The following is a 13,112-nucleotide window of genomic DNA, read 5'->3' as shown; positions in this document are numbered from 1 at the left end:
ACAATACTCCCATTTTTCTGTAAGTCTTAGCCATCATAATGATGTATATGGTGACAGAGAGTTTTGAACGCACATTCCCCACAGAATTTTGGAACATTCATCAATGAGCATGTGACAATATGCCAAGAACAAACAATAGAGTTAGAAGGCTTTCACAACGCCATCCAAAGGTCAGTTACAAATATACATCTTAATACTGGAAACTGATACTTCTCTTAATGAGGGAAGACATTTTAGTGAAAAAAAAAATGTGATGCCAAACGAAGAGACGAATCAGCAAGAAAAACAATGTGTAATACTATGAACGAAGACATTGAAGACAAACGCTTGCGTACAATCCACAAAATACAATTGGATATTTGAGCGGTATTGCCATGAAACTACACACATTTTAAATGTGCTCAAATATTTTGTATTTTTCAAGAAAGTCTTTTTAATTTTGTTATTCATGTTTCATTATGTCCTTTTTAATGAATGTCTCTCTTTTATTTTTCATGATTTTATCTTTTATGGCAAAACTGCCTTTTGGCCAGTTAGTTACGTGACAAAAATGTTTGCTGCAGAAATACTCGTGACAAAGATGTTCACAACAAAGATCATGGAGGTACCTGGGATCCAGAGCCGTCCACTAGGTTGAGCTTCCAACTGTGGGTGTGAACCTTGCCACAGCTCCTTGCCAATATGTTTGTTTTTCCACCCGTGGTACAGAGGATCCTAACGGTTCTGCTCCCTCTGCTCACATGAGCACAGTGATGAATAAGGCAGTGTTTGCTGAGGCCAATGGGAACCTGGACATCACACAAGCACCTTAGTTATGACTCCTGGTAGAACCCAGATGGTGGTGGTGTTTCTCTATTTGCTCTGTTATAAAGCAGAATCTCATTCCACACCTGGGCCCTTCTCTGTCTATGACAGTGAGGCCAGGATATTGGGGATGGAGGTGGGAGGATATTGGGTCACATGGTAGGTGTTATGGAGGATATAAAGCCCTTGGGACTGTGTCTTGCTTTGTGTTGGCATTTCTTATTTTGTTGGCTGTGTTTTCTGGACATTTGGAAAGTTGAAACAATGTATGTAACTTGGGGATCTCATGGGTTCCTACGGAAAGTATACAAACGTTGCTGTCATTAAAAGTTGGAAGGTGAAGACGCTGGTATTCATCTCTTCATTTGGTATATAATGCTTTGTATTTCTTTTTCATTCTTTTTGGGAAAAGATATTTTTTAAAGGAGAAAAGACAAAAGTTGCTCCTTAAACTAAACAAAAATATGTATTAAAGGTCCTCTGTAGCTGTTGTAGAATATTCTCTTATTTGTTTGGAGGCTCAGAAGAGTAGTATCTGCATACACGGTATTAATCGTGGGTCCTGTGGGACTTGGAAAGGAGGGGCTAACTCCTCTGAAAATCCTCCACGTATTTTCCAAATGCAGACTTGAAAACCTTTGCTTGAGCAAGCCAGCCTTCTTGTTTTCCTGTCCTCTATCAAGATTCAAACTAAGTTGGCCACCCACTGATATGGATCTGTAAATAGATTAAATCCTCCCTTTGAACACACTGGTCCCTAACTTGCTATCTTATGAAAATGTTTGGGGGATGACAACATCACAGAGCTCAGCAGAGACTAGTGTATCTGCCCTTTGCTAAGGAGACCTGGAAGACTGTGGGTCTCTTGGCCAGGGAAGGGGATGCTGGGGAACTACAGACCACAAAATATGCCTGAACAGAATCTAGGCTCCCTGACGCCTTCCTATCACTGCCCGGGTGTGTTGTTTGTGTTATACGTGGTAATGTGTTGTGTGGTGTGTATGGTGTGTGATGTATGGGGTACGTGTCTGTGTGTGTGTTATGTGTGTGATATACGTGTGTGTTGGATGTATGGTATCTGTGTTGTGTGTGTGTGGTGTGGTATGTGTCTCTTTGTGTGTGGCATGTGTGTTGCGTGTGTGGTATGTGTGTTGCATGTGTGGTGTGTGCTGCACGTGTGGTGTGTGTGTTGCGTGTGTGTTGTATGGTGTATGTGTGGTGTATGTGTTATATGTGTGGTGTGTGTTTTGTATGTGGGGTGTGTGTATGTGTGGTATGTGTGTTGTGTGTGTGTTGTGTGTATTGTATGTGGGGTGTGTGTGTTCCATGTGGGGTGTGTGTGTTGTATGTGTGGTGTGTGTGTTGTATGCCTGGTGTGTGTGTTGTATGTAGGGGGGTGTAGTATGTGGGGGGGGGGGTGTCAGTAGTAGAGGATGCTATTTCTGCAGAGATTATATTTCTAGTCAGCTTTGTGCCTTGTGGTGGAAAGGAGAAGTGTGGAGAACAGAGTTTTTAAATGTTTTTTTTTTTTAAAGATTTTATTTTTATTTATTTGTCATAGAGAGAGAAGCGAGAGTGAGCACAGGCAGACAGAGTGGCAGGCAGAGGCAGAGGGAGAAGCAGGCTCGCTGCCAAGCAAGGAGCCCGATGTGGGACTTGATCCCAGGATGCTGGGATCATGACCTGAGCCGAAGGCAGCTGCTTAACCAACTGAGCCACCCAGGCGTCCCTTTAAATGTTTTTTTAATTGTATTTATTTATTAGAGAGAAGAGGGAGAAACAGACACCCCACCGAGCAGGGAGTCTGACGTGGGGCTCAATCCCAGGATCCTGAGGTCATGACCTGAGTGAAGACAGACGCTTAACCAACTGAGCCACCCAGGTGCCCCAAGTTTTTTTTTTTTTTTTTTTTTAAGATTTTATTTATTTGACAGAGAGAGAGAGAGAGATCACAAGTAGGCAGAGAGGCAGGCAGAGAGAGAGAGGGGAGGAAGCAGGCTCCCCGCTGAGCAGAGAGCCCGATTCGGGGCTCGATCCCAGGACCCGGGATCATGACCTGAGCTAAAGGCAGAGGCTTTAACCCACTGAGCCACCCAGGTGCCCCCAGGTGCCCCAAGTTTTTAAATTTTTTAAAATGGAACTATAATCTGATATCTAACACTATATTAGTTTCAGGAGCACAACATAATCATTTGCTACTGTATATATTGTAAAATGATCATTGAGGTAAGTCTAGTTAACGTCCATCACCACTCATAGTTAAAAAATTCTCTTTTCTTGTGATGGGAACTTTGAAGATCAACTCTCTTAGCAACCGTCAAATATAAAACACAGCATTGTTAGCTGCAGTCACAGAGTTGCTCATTACATTCTTATGACTTATTTTTTCACATTATTTTTAACTGCCACATTGCCCAATTTTTCATTCTGCTCTCTTCACATACCTTTCAGTGTTCCCTATTTTCTTGTTTCTCTATTTCACTGTTTTCTTTAAATAAATCCTTTCTGCTCCTACCTCTTTTAACTTTTCTCCCACTATCCCTTTTTCTCTCTTCCCTAATTTTTATTTTTCTCTATTTCTCCTAATTCTACTAAACTTCCTCCCCTCCTCCCATTTCTCTCTTACTCCTCTCCCTGGGAGCTGATGGTCCCAGAACTTGAACTTGACCCAGAGCATAGTCAGAAGCATGGGTTGTACTGTATATCATGTTTCTTTAAAATAAAGCCTGCCAGCATGACAGCCTTGTGGGGTTGGCTATGGTGCATGTGCCCAAGCCTCTGCTTTTGTTCTGAATGCCAAATTCATGTAGTGATTTTAATCGCCGCTCATCAAACCGAGGTGGCCATCTTTCGAGTTGTTGGTGAGTCGCTAGGACCAAAACCACAAGAGTGTGACAAGGAGTCGGGGAGGAGGTTGAGCTGCAGAAATAAGCAAACGGTTGTCTTCCTTCTACAGCGTGGGCTGACCTGCACTCTGTTGACCCGCTGGGTACAAAAGGGATCCCCAGAGTTTCTAAATTTGAAATAAAGCTTTAGAAATAATTTGCAAAAGATGTCACAGCTGCAGAAAACTGACAAAGAAGCCGGGTGGGGGGTAAGGGAGTCTGGAGAAAAGAGAAGACTGACCGAAGTTAGGAACCATCTGAACGTTTTTTCTTTATGCAACCTTGAGCGCCTCTGAACCCCGCACTGGTTGTTATTTTCTGTCTGCCTTCCCATCGTGTCTGTGTCCCAGCAGCACGGGGCTTCTGCACAGTGGTTAAGGTTCTAGGGCGAGGCTAGGTTTGAATTCCAGCAAAACGACCTCTCTCAGCCTGTGACCTCAATGGAAAGTAGGGACAATAGGACCTGTTGTTAAACTAGATGATCCAAGGGAAACGCTTGGCACTGTGTCTGACACTAATAAGTGCTCAGCTTGTTATTAGCCATCATCGAGGAAGTCTTGGGTCTCAAAAGGAGTTAATGGAGAGCTACACATGTATGTTGTCTTCACTCCTGCAGGGAGAGTGAGAGAAACTGAAACCACACGGGCTCGCCAGCTCCTGGGGACTGAGCCAGGAGCCAGGAGCCATTTTGAAGGAAGGTGAGACAGTCTTTCCCTGTGATACCAGTTGTCTACTACCATGGAACAAATCAACTCAAATGGGCTCAGCAATTTTTTGTTCGCCCATGACTCTGCGGGTCAGGAATTTGGGTCGGGCTCGGCAGGGCAGTTCTGCTGGTCTTGCCTGGGTCTGCCGGTGGGTCAGCTGGGATGAGGGGGTCTCGAACATCTTCACCCATGTGTATGGTGGTTGGTGGGGCTCTTCGTGGGCTCTCTCATCCCCTGGGAGGCTGTCCTGGCCTCCTCACAAGGTGGCAGTGTTCCAAGAAGGCAAGAGCAGAAGCCGCAAAGCCTCTTGGAAGCGTAGACTTGACTGTTGCCCTTCTACAACCTGCCTTTGCAGGTTCAGAATGGGGTAAACGAGGTTTTGGTGGGCACCACAGCCATGTCTGGCTGCAGGGGGTTGTGCGTACAGGGATGCGAGAAATGCTTGTGTCCATTTTTGCAAATAATCTACCAAAGTCCACCTCTGGCCATAATCCATCACATCCCTTCTCCATAAAAAACACTTATCGCTCAAAGGCTCATCCCATTAGCTTGAAGTCTGAGATGTAGGCATTAAAGATAGGGCCAGATCTGAACGAGGCCCCTGTGGTGCCTCATACAAAGTGCCACTGTGTATAATTTGAGGGTAGAATGGTGCAGATTTCTGTAAGCTAAAAATACAAGTTCCCTATACCATTCTGCCCTCTAACGTACTATGGCGGGAGAGGCCAGACAGCCCTAGAGATGTCCTCACTCAGAAAGGGGAAAATAGGCACAGCACAGTAGCAAGCTTATGACAATTCTGAGATGCAGCTGGACTCAAAGTTTCAGGCCCCTCTACTGTAAGGGCAGGAATTTTCCCCATTAGGACCCAGTCTTACTCCCTGGGAGTAGTTGTCTAGTTCATTGTTCCTCCTGACTCTTGGCTCTCTCCCGTCCGGGCTCTTGGCTCTACCTTCCCAGATGTTGCTTCCTTTCCTGCAAGAATGGTCCAGGCTCTCAGCAGAGCAGTGTCCTCAGCTTGCTTCTTGCCTAGAAGCTTGGGGGACCCAGACGCCTCTGTCCCTTTTAGTCTGATAGAGTCTGCCTCCTCTAACAATGGTGTGGCTTTCTGGAATAATCAGCCAGCAGTCTGCTCCAGTAGATAGACCCCTCTTCCCTTTGGACAGTGAGTCAAGCGGCTGTAGGGAAATGCCTCTACGATTTGGAGTGTTCTTTTTGTCTGTTGAGTTTTCTGAGGCATAATAGAAGGTATTTAAGCTACACCTTTGGTTTCATCTTTTCCTGAAGGCATTTCTGGGACTCTTTTCCCAAATGGAGGAACTTGGTGAAAAATGATTTTATCTGGCAATCAGGCCCATAAACAGGCCTTCTCTATTCCCTCAAATTGCTGCTTGCAGACTGAATGGGTCCTCCTTGAGCTTCTTTCTTTCTCCAAAAGAGAATCTCCTTACTCAGATCCCCAGCTCATTAGGTCTCCCTTCCGAGTTACTGCCGGCAACCTTTTGTCCGTTGCTCTGTCCCTCCATAAAGCAGGTAGCCTTTTCCCCCGTCTCTTCTGGTAGTTTCCCTACTGCGCTGGCGCAGGTAGTTCACTAACAGTTTCCTCATTACCTTTCCTGCCTCTGTCCTCCACTGGGTCCTAGAGCCAATGCCCACTAATTTTAGGTTATTTGTGGCAGCGCCTCTCTTCTAGTACCAACTTCTGTTGCTGTTGTTTCTTGCTGCATAACAAAACTCCCCAACATGTGGCGTTCAGTGATAACCAGCTATCTCCTCCCAGCTCTGTGGGCCAGCGCTGGAGGCTGGCCTGAGCTGCGCAGTTTTCTGTCAGCCTCACTTGGGGTCACTCACATAACCACGTCAGCTGGTGGGAGCCTGGGACTGGCCCGTCTTCTGGCCTCTTCACATGCCTGGGCCCCTGGGCCTCTCTCTACATGATCTCTCGTCCTCCACGAGGCCAGTCTGGGCTTCTTCCCACGGGCAGCATCATCAGAGGAGGGCAAGCGAGGGAACTTTAGGGCACCTCCTGGCCTAGGCCCAGAAGTCAGACAACATCATTTCTGCTCCATTCTGTTTGGTCAAAGCAAGTCACGAGGCTGGCCCAGATTCAAGGGGCAGGGACATACACTTCATGGCTCAATGGGAGGTTGACGAAGTCCTGTTACAAAGGGGTGTGTATGTAGGCAGCAACCTCTTTGACCTCAGCCGCAGCAACATCTTCCTAGGAACATCGCCAAAGGCAAGGGAAGTAAGGGCAAAAATGAACTATTGGGATTTCATCAAGATCAAAAGCTTTTGCACAGCAAAGGAAACAGTTAACAAAACCAAAAGACAATTGACAGAAGGGGAGAAGATATTTGCAAACGACATATCAGATAAAGGGCTAGTGTCCAAATTCTATAAAGAACTAAGCAAACTCAACACCCAAAGAACAAATAATCCAATCAAGAAATGGGCAGAAGACATGAACAGACATTTCTGCAAAGAAGACATCCAGATGGCCAACAGACACATGAAAAAGTGCTCCACATCACTCGGCATCAGGGAAATACAAATCAAAACCACAATGAGATATCACCTCACACCAGTCAGAATGGCTAAAATTAACAAGTCAGGAAATGACAGATGCTGGCGAGGATGCGGAGAAAGGGGAACCCTCCTACACTGTTGGTGGGAATGCAAGCTGGTGCAACCATTCTGGAAAACAGCATGGGGGTTCCTCAAAATGTTGAAAATAGAACTACCCTATGACTATAATCGCACTGCTGGGTATTTACCCTAAAGATACAAACGTAGTGATCCGAAGGGGCACGTGCACCCGAATGTTTATAGCAGCAATGTCTACAATAGCCAAACTATGGAAAGAACCTAGATGTCCATCAACAGACGAATGGATAAAGAAGATGTGGTATATATACACAATGGAATATTATGCAGCCATCAAAAGAAATGAAATCTTGCCATTTGCGACGACGTGGATGGAACTAGAGGGTATCATGCTTAGTGAAATGAGTCAATCGGAGAAAGACAACTATCATATGATCTCCCTGATATGAGGAAGTGGAGACGCAACATGGGGGGGTTAAGGGGGTAGGAGAAGAATAAATGAAACAAGATTGGATTGGGAGGGAGACAAACCATAAGTGACTCTTAATCTCACAAAACAAACTGAGGGTTGCTGGGAGGAGGGGAGGTGGGAGAGGGGGTTGGGGTTATGGACATTGGGGAGGGTATGTGCTATGGTGAGTGCTGTGAAGTGTGTAAACCTGGCGATTCATAGACCTGTATCCCTGGGGATAAAAATATATTATATGTTTATTAAAAAAAAGGGGGTGTGTATGACAGGATGGGGGAAAAATCTCAGCCATTTTTGTAAGCCATCGATCATAATCACGGTGTTGAACATAAAGTTTCTGTCCCATCTGTCCATCTGTCCCTATCTGTCCCCTCCCAATTCTACATGTCACATAAAATATTCTTCCTCCTCATATTTCTTTTTAAAAAATATTTTATTTATTTATTAATTTGACAGAGAGAGAGATCACAAGCAGGCAGAAAGGCAGGCAGAGAGAGAGAGAGGAGGAAGCAGGCTCCCCGCCGAGCAGAGAGCCCGATGTGGGACTCGATCCCAGGACCCTGAAAACACGACCTGAGCCGAAGGAGGAGGCCCAACCCACTGAGCCACCCAGGCGCCCCCTTCCACCTCATATTGCTTAATCTGTACACCATTATCTGAGCTTTCTCCACCTCACTTCCTTAGTCAATCCCCTCATAGGTTGCCTGGCTTAAAAGTACTCAGGCATCAACTTAAAACCAAAAGTCCTCTGTGTCTCTTCCCATTCCACACCTTTCTCATGAAAAGCCAATAAAAAGGTAAGGCCTCGCTGTAGTAAATTCTCTCAGGTGCTCCTGCCTATTTTTCCTAAGAGTCTACACACACAAGTCACTGTTTAACTTCCTGGGTATTATATTTTACAGTCTTGATGTCTTAGTCATTTCCAGCATCCTGGGAATAAAGTTGGAAGTAGGTAAGAATTATTATCCCCAACATACTGCCGCGTCTGTGGCTTAGTTAGAAGCGAACCCAGCCATCCCTGACTCCCCACTGCCTCTCCTATTTGAGTCAGAATGTGGATAAAATGTTGTATTCAGATGTTGCTTCCACATTTCATGGTTATTCTGACATGGTTATACTGACAATTACAAAATTGCTCAGTCGACCAATTGTTAGTGAACCTGGTTTACATCGTGAAGCTATTTTCTGAAGGCATCAGAATAAATTAGTCATGATGATTAAATCGATTTGTAAGAAAATCCTCTTTCCTAAGGATGAAATATTTTCAAACCTTTAGAAATCAGCTGGGAAGTTTGGGGCTTTATAAAGGAATAAGGAATAAGAATAAGGAAAACGTCCCATGATACATTCTGCTATTTTGCACTTAGAAAAAAGAAAAAAAGAAGAAAAGAAACCCCTAACCACTTTCTACCCCAAAAAGTCTCAATAACAAGGCTGAGTTTTTCTGTGCCCCCCTGACTGTCCTTGCTCCACTGCTTTTTGTGATCCAAATGTCTGTTTACTTTCAGAAGAAACATGCAAAAGGAAACACTGAAGGGCACCTCTTTCAACATTGACCTTCACAAATGTTTTGGCTCATTCAATTCAGCTTCTCTTTTTAAGAACTGACTGGGCACCCACCCTGTAAGGGGCCACAGAGAAGGCAACAGGCATGAGAACAACTAGGAAGTTGCCCTTGTACGTCACTGAGACACACTCCCTCCCACAACTGTGCAAACAGCTTGCTTCCCCGCAGGCGGGAGTCAGAGTCTCCCTTTTCCCAGGCTGCTGTACCGTGTGTCGGGGCGTGCCGGTGTGATGGTGAAAGCTTGGACTCAGGAGTCTGACTGCCTGGATTTGAACTTGTGATTATGACTTACTGGCTGTGTTACTTTGGGCAAGTTGCCTAACCTTCCTGTGTCTCAGTTTCTCCATCTGTGGAATGGGAATAATAATAATCACAACACCCCCCGTCTTTGGGTAATTGTGATGCTTGAATGATTAGAAGTGTGCTTATTGGCACTCAGAAATGGTATACCCTCAGAAATGGTATACAACCAATTAAGAAAAAGAAGAGGTTTGTTTGTTTTGTTTTGAAGAGAGGAGTGTGGGAGGGACCGGGGGAAAGGGAGAGAGAGAAGCTCAAGCAGACTCCCCAGTGAACAGGGAGCCCCACATGGGACTCTATCTCACAACCCTGAGATCATGACCTGAGCCGAAATCAAGAGTCTGATGCTTTAACCCACTGAGCCACCCAGGTGTCCCAATAGGAGACATCTTTTAAAGCCTCTTTGATGGATCTGTGCATGCAAAGAGAGCATGAATACATTAAAAAAATCCAATCAATGTGAAGGTGTGCTGTGAAGAGGGGCTTTATTTCCTAGCCAGTGTCCTTGTTAGGAAAAATTGTTTTCTGGGGTGTAAGATGAGACTGGGCACCACTGGGACATGCCCTCTCACAACAGCACACAACTCTGCAAAGCTTGCTTCCCTGCAGGCATGAGTTAGCATCCCCCTTTTCCAGGCAGTTGTACTGTCCAGGGACACATAGTGTTGGGGTGAAAGCCTGGACTCGGGGACCTGTAAAACACATAATTCGTATGTAATAGTTGGTAAAATACTTGAGGGTCTTCTTTAAGGAAAGAGCCCACGTTATCTTTCCTTTTTCTCTTATGTTCCCACTCTCCCATGTCGATTTTCCCACTGGAGACAGTATCATTTAGTGTTTAAGGTCATGGGCTTTGGACTGAGATCTACTCTGTGACCTTTGAGCAGATCTCAGTTTCCTCATCTGTGAAATAGGCGTGGGGTTTAATGTGAGGGCTAGAAGAGACAAAGAAGTAAAGTACTTAACACTTGGCTCTAATAAAATTTATTATTATTATTGGAAATGTTTCCCCAAATCTCAGATCATATTATCCAGACAGAAGCTCTGTGAAAGCAGAGACTTTATCTCGCTCCTCTTTTAGGCCCCTACAAAAGTCACTTATGATAATTAGCAAGTGTTGATAATATAATGATGATTGATGCTAGAAATTCTGGAATTTTTTGGAGGACCAAAGAAAGAACAAGAAGAATCCTGGCTTGGAATTCCAAAAGATCCATTCTGAGGCCAAAAGGAAAACAGAGGTATGGAAGAAAATTGTGCTTTCCATATCTAAAAAATTCTTTGGTCAAGAGCCCCATTCTTGATCAAAGGGAGCTATTAATACCTGGTTTATGTAACCGTTGAAATAGCAGCTGTGTTATTATATTTAAACTTAGTTTTTTCCAGGGGCACTTGGGTGGCTAAGTTGGTTAAGTGTCTGCCTTTGAGTCAGGCATGATCCTGCAGTCCTGGGATGGAGCCCTACATCGGGTTCTCTTCTCAGCAGGGAGTCTGCTTCTCCCTCTCCCAAATAAATAAATAAAACCTTTAAAAAAATCCACAAAAAAACAACTTAGTTTTTTCCAGATCCCATTTTCTAACTCTACATGAACGATAATTAATGTTAATAAATAAACTGTCTCACACACACAGAAAGTCCCAGTCTTGGCCTTGCCACTGAGTTGCTGGGAAAATCATCTGCTTTTTTCTAGGTCCTGGTTTCCTCATTTAAAACTGCAAGGATATCCTGAAGGTCTTCTTTACCTCTGAGATGTTTGAGGAAGGTCCCAGATGGAACTGGTTCCAGCCAGGTCATCCACCACTCAATACTGGAAAGGAAACCAAACAGCTAAAATGAGGAATTTCCTTTCAACAAATATCTTGTAATTATGCTGATTTTTAAGCCACATAATCAGTCTTAAAGCAAATCCCATCTCAATGGAATTTATAAAAGGATTAGGAAATGGAGAAAATGGGGGCATGTTCGCAAGCCCATTTGATTTAATTTAAGCCCACTTCCCCTTTGTCCTTTCCTAGTTTTTAACCGAATAGGTTGGGGCACAAACAGGTTACTGGCTGCCACGCCTGCATCTAATTTTCTCTTTTCCGGGCTGGGTAGTAGTTGATCTACTTTTAGGGTGCCCATCCCCGCACTTCTGATAATGAAGGAACAAGAAAAAAGAATCTCTTTGGGGGCAGCCTGTTGATACTAGAAAAACTTAGGTTAGGAAAAGCCACAAAGACAACATTAGCCTCCATCTGGAAAAGGGACGGATGCCGCTTTGACTCACAGTTGTGCTGTGGGATTCGGATCGAAAGCAGTCTTCTGCTTTGCTCACGTTTTATTTTTGTACATAACTTCACATTCTGAATAATCAGGCTGTGGATGAAATCCTACTCCATCTGGTCAGCACTGAGACAAGCTCGGACTCCTTTTTGTCATTGTGGATGGTCCAGATTAGCTGTCAGTTTATCCAATGTCAGCTATATCCAAATCTCCTCCCTGAGATCTGGCCTAACTCTGGGCCACATTGTCCAGCACAAAAATAAAGCAGTTAAAAGAAACAATGTCTAGGGGCGCCTGGGTGGCTCAGTGGGTTAAAGCCTCTGCCTTTGGCTCAGGTCATGATCTCAGGGTCCTGGAATCAAACCCCGCATTGGGCTCTTTGCTTGGCGGGGAGCCTGCTTCCCCCTCTCTCTCTGCCTGCCTCTCTGCCTACTTGCGATCTGTCAAATAAATAAATAAAATCTAAAAGGAAAATAAATAAATAATGTTTAGCTTTTTGTCTTTGACTTTTGGCTTTAACTTTGGACATGAGTTGATTTTAAAACGGCACTGACATCTGAGTGGTTCTTCGAGGGGTTTAAGCCAATCATGTGCACGAAATAAATGTTTCCTTGGAACAGTTTTCCGAGCAGGGCCTGTTTGCAAACTTCCTTTTTTTTTCCAGATAACTTATTTGTAAATGCTTTCCAATTTTCAAATGCATTTTTTGTTAATTGAAGTATAGTGGACATGCAATGTTACATTCATTTCAAGTTGCACCGAAGTGATTGAACAACTCTATCACCTTATACTACGCTCACCGCGAGCATAGCTCCCATCCGTCACCATATGACACTATCACAATATCATTGACTATATTCCCTACTCTGCACCTTTCAACTGCATGACTTACCGGTCCACGCCTGGAAGCTTCTACCTCCCACTCCCCTTTACCCATTTTGCCCGTCCTCCTCTCCCGCCCCCGCCCCTCTGGCAACCACCAGTTTGTTCTCTGTACTTACGAGCCTGTTTCAGCTTCCTATGTTGTCAAACCACAATTTTAATTCTTTCCGTAAATTTTGGTGTTGTCATTACGATTTTAAAATGAGCAAATTGTGATTTGTACTTTCAGTGGCTTCCCCAAGGTTTGAGGCTGTTCAGCGGTCCACTATGGACACAAGGTCTCAGTCCCTGTTCGTGAGTGTCGCTGAGGCTTTCTGACTCCACACGATACCAAGTCAACTCCGGATCAGCTCCTGGGCCTTGGAACCTCAACTCGGATCTCTTCTTTAAATCTGATGCCCTCATCAGAGTGCTGACTTTAAAATATTTTAATTGCCTGCTGGCTTGCCACCTTCCACTCTGTGAATTAAGGGCAGGAAATGTTTCCATCCTTGTTTTTTTTAATGCCCCAAATAAGTGTCTGACACATACGGGAAACTTGATAAATGTCTGTCAAGAAAGAGACAAACAAACAAATTCCCCTTACTAGGCAGATTCTAAAACCTGTAAAACACTTTACAGATAC

The 13,112-nt window shown here is 44.4% G+C and overlaps 1 long non-coding RNA gene across 2 annotated transcripts in view; it reads left to right on the top strand.

The window, feature by feature from the left end:
• LOC125082215 (uncharacterized) overlaps positions 1-11,864 on the top strand; it is a 34,761-nt gene extending 22,897 nt beyond the window's left edge. The window contains exon 3 of one of the 2 annotated variants that reach the window (XR_007121914.1): positions 11,031-11,864. This is a non-coding gene — a long non-coding RNA (uncharacterized LOC125082215). Of the gene's footprint in view, positions 1-4,305; positions 4,388-11,030 lie in introns of those variants that run through there. The other variant, XR_007121913.1, reaches the window with a different exon arrangement.
• The last annotated feature ends 1,248 nt before the right edge of the window (positions 11,865-13,112 follow it).

This window comes from Lutra lutra, chromosome 12, assembly GCF_902655055.1.
Source record: "Lutra lutra chromosome 12, mLutLut1.2, whole genome shotgun sequence".
NCBI lineage: Eukaryota > Metazoa > Chordata > Mammalia > Carnivora > Mustelidae > Lutra > Lutra lutra.
Note: the sequence above shows the minus strand (reverse complement) of the source record. Positions and strands in the feature narration are given on the sequence as shown.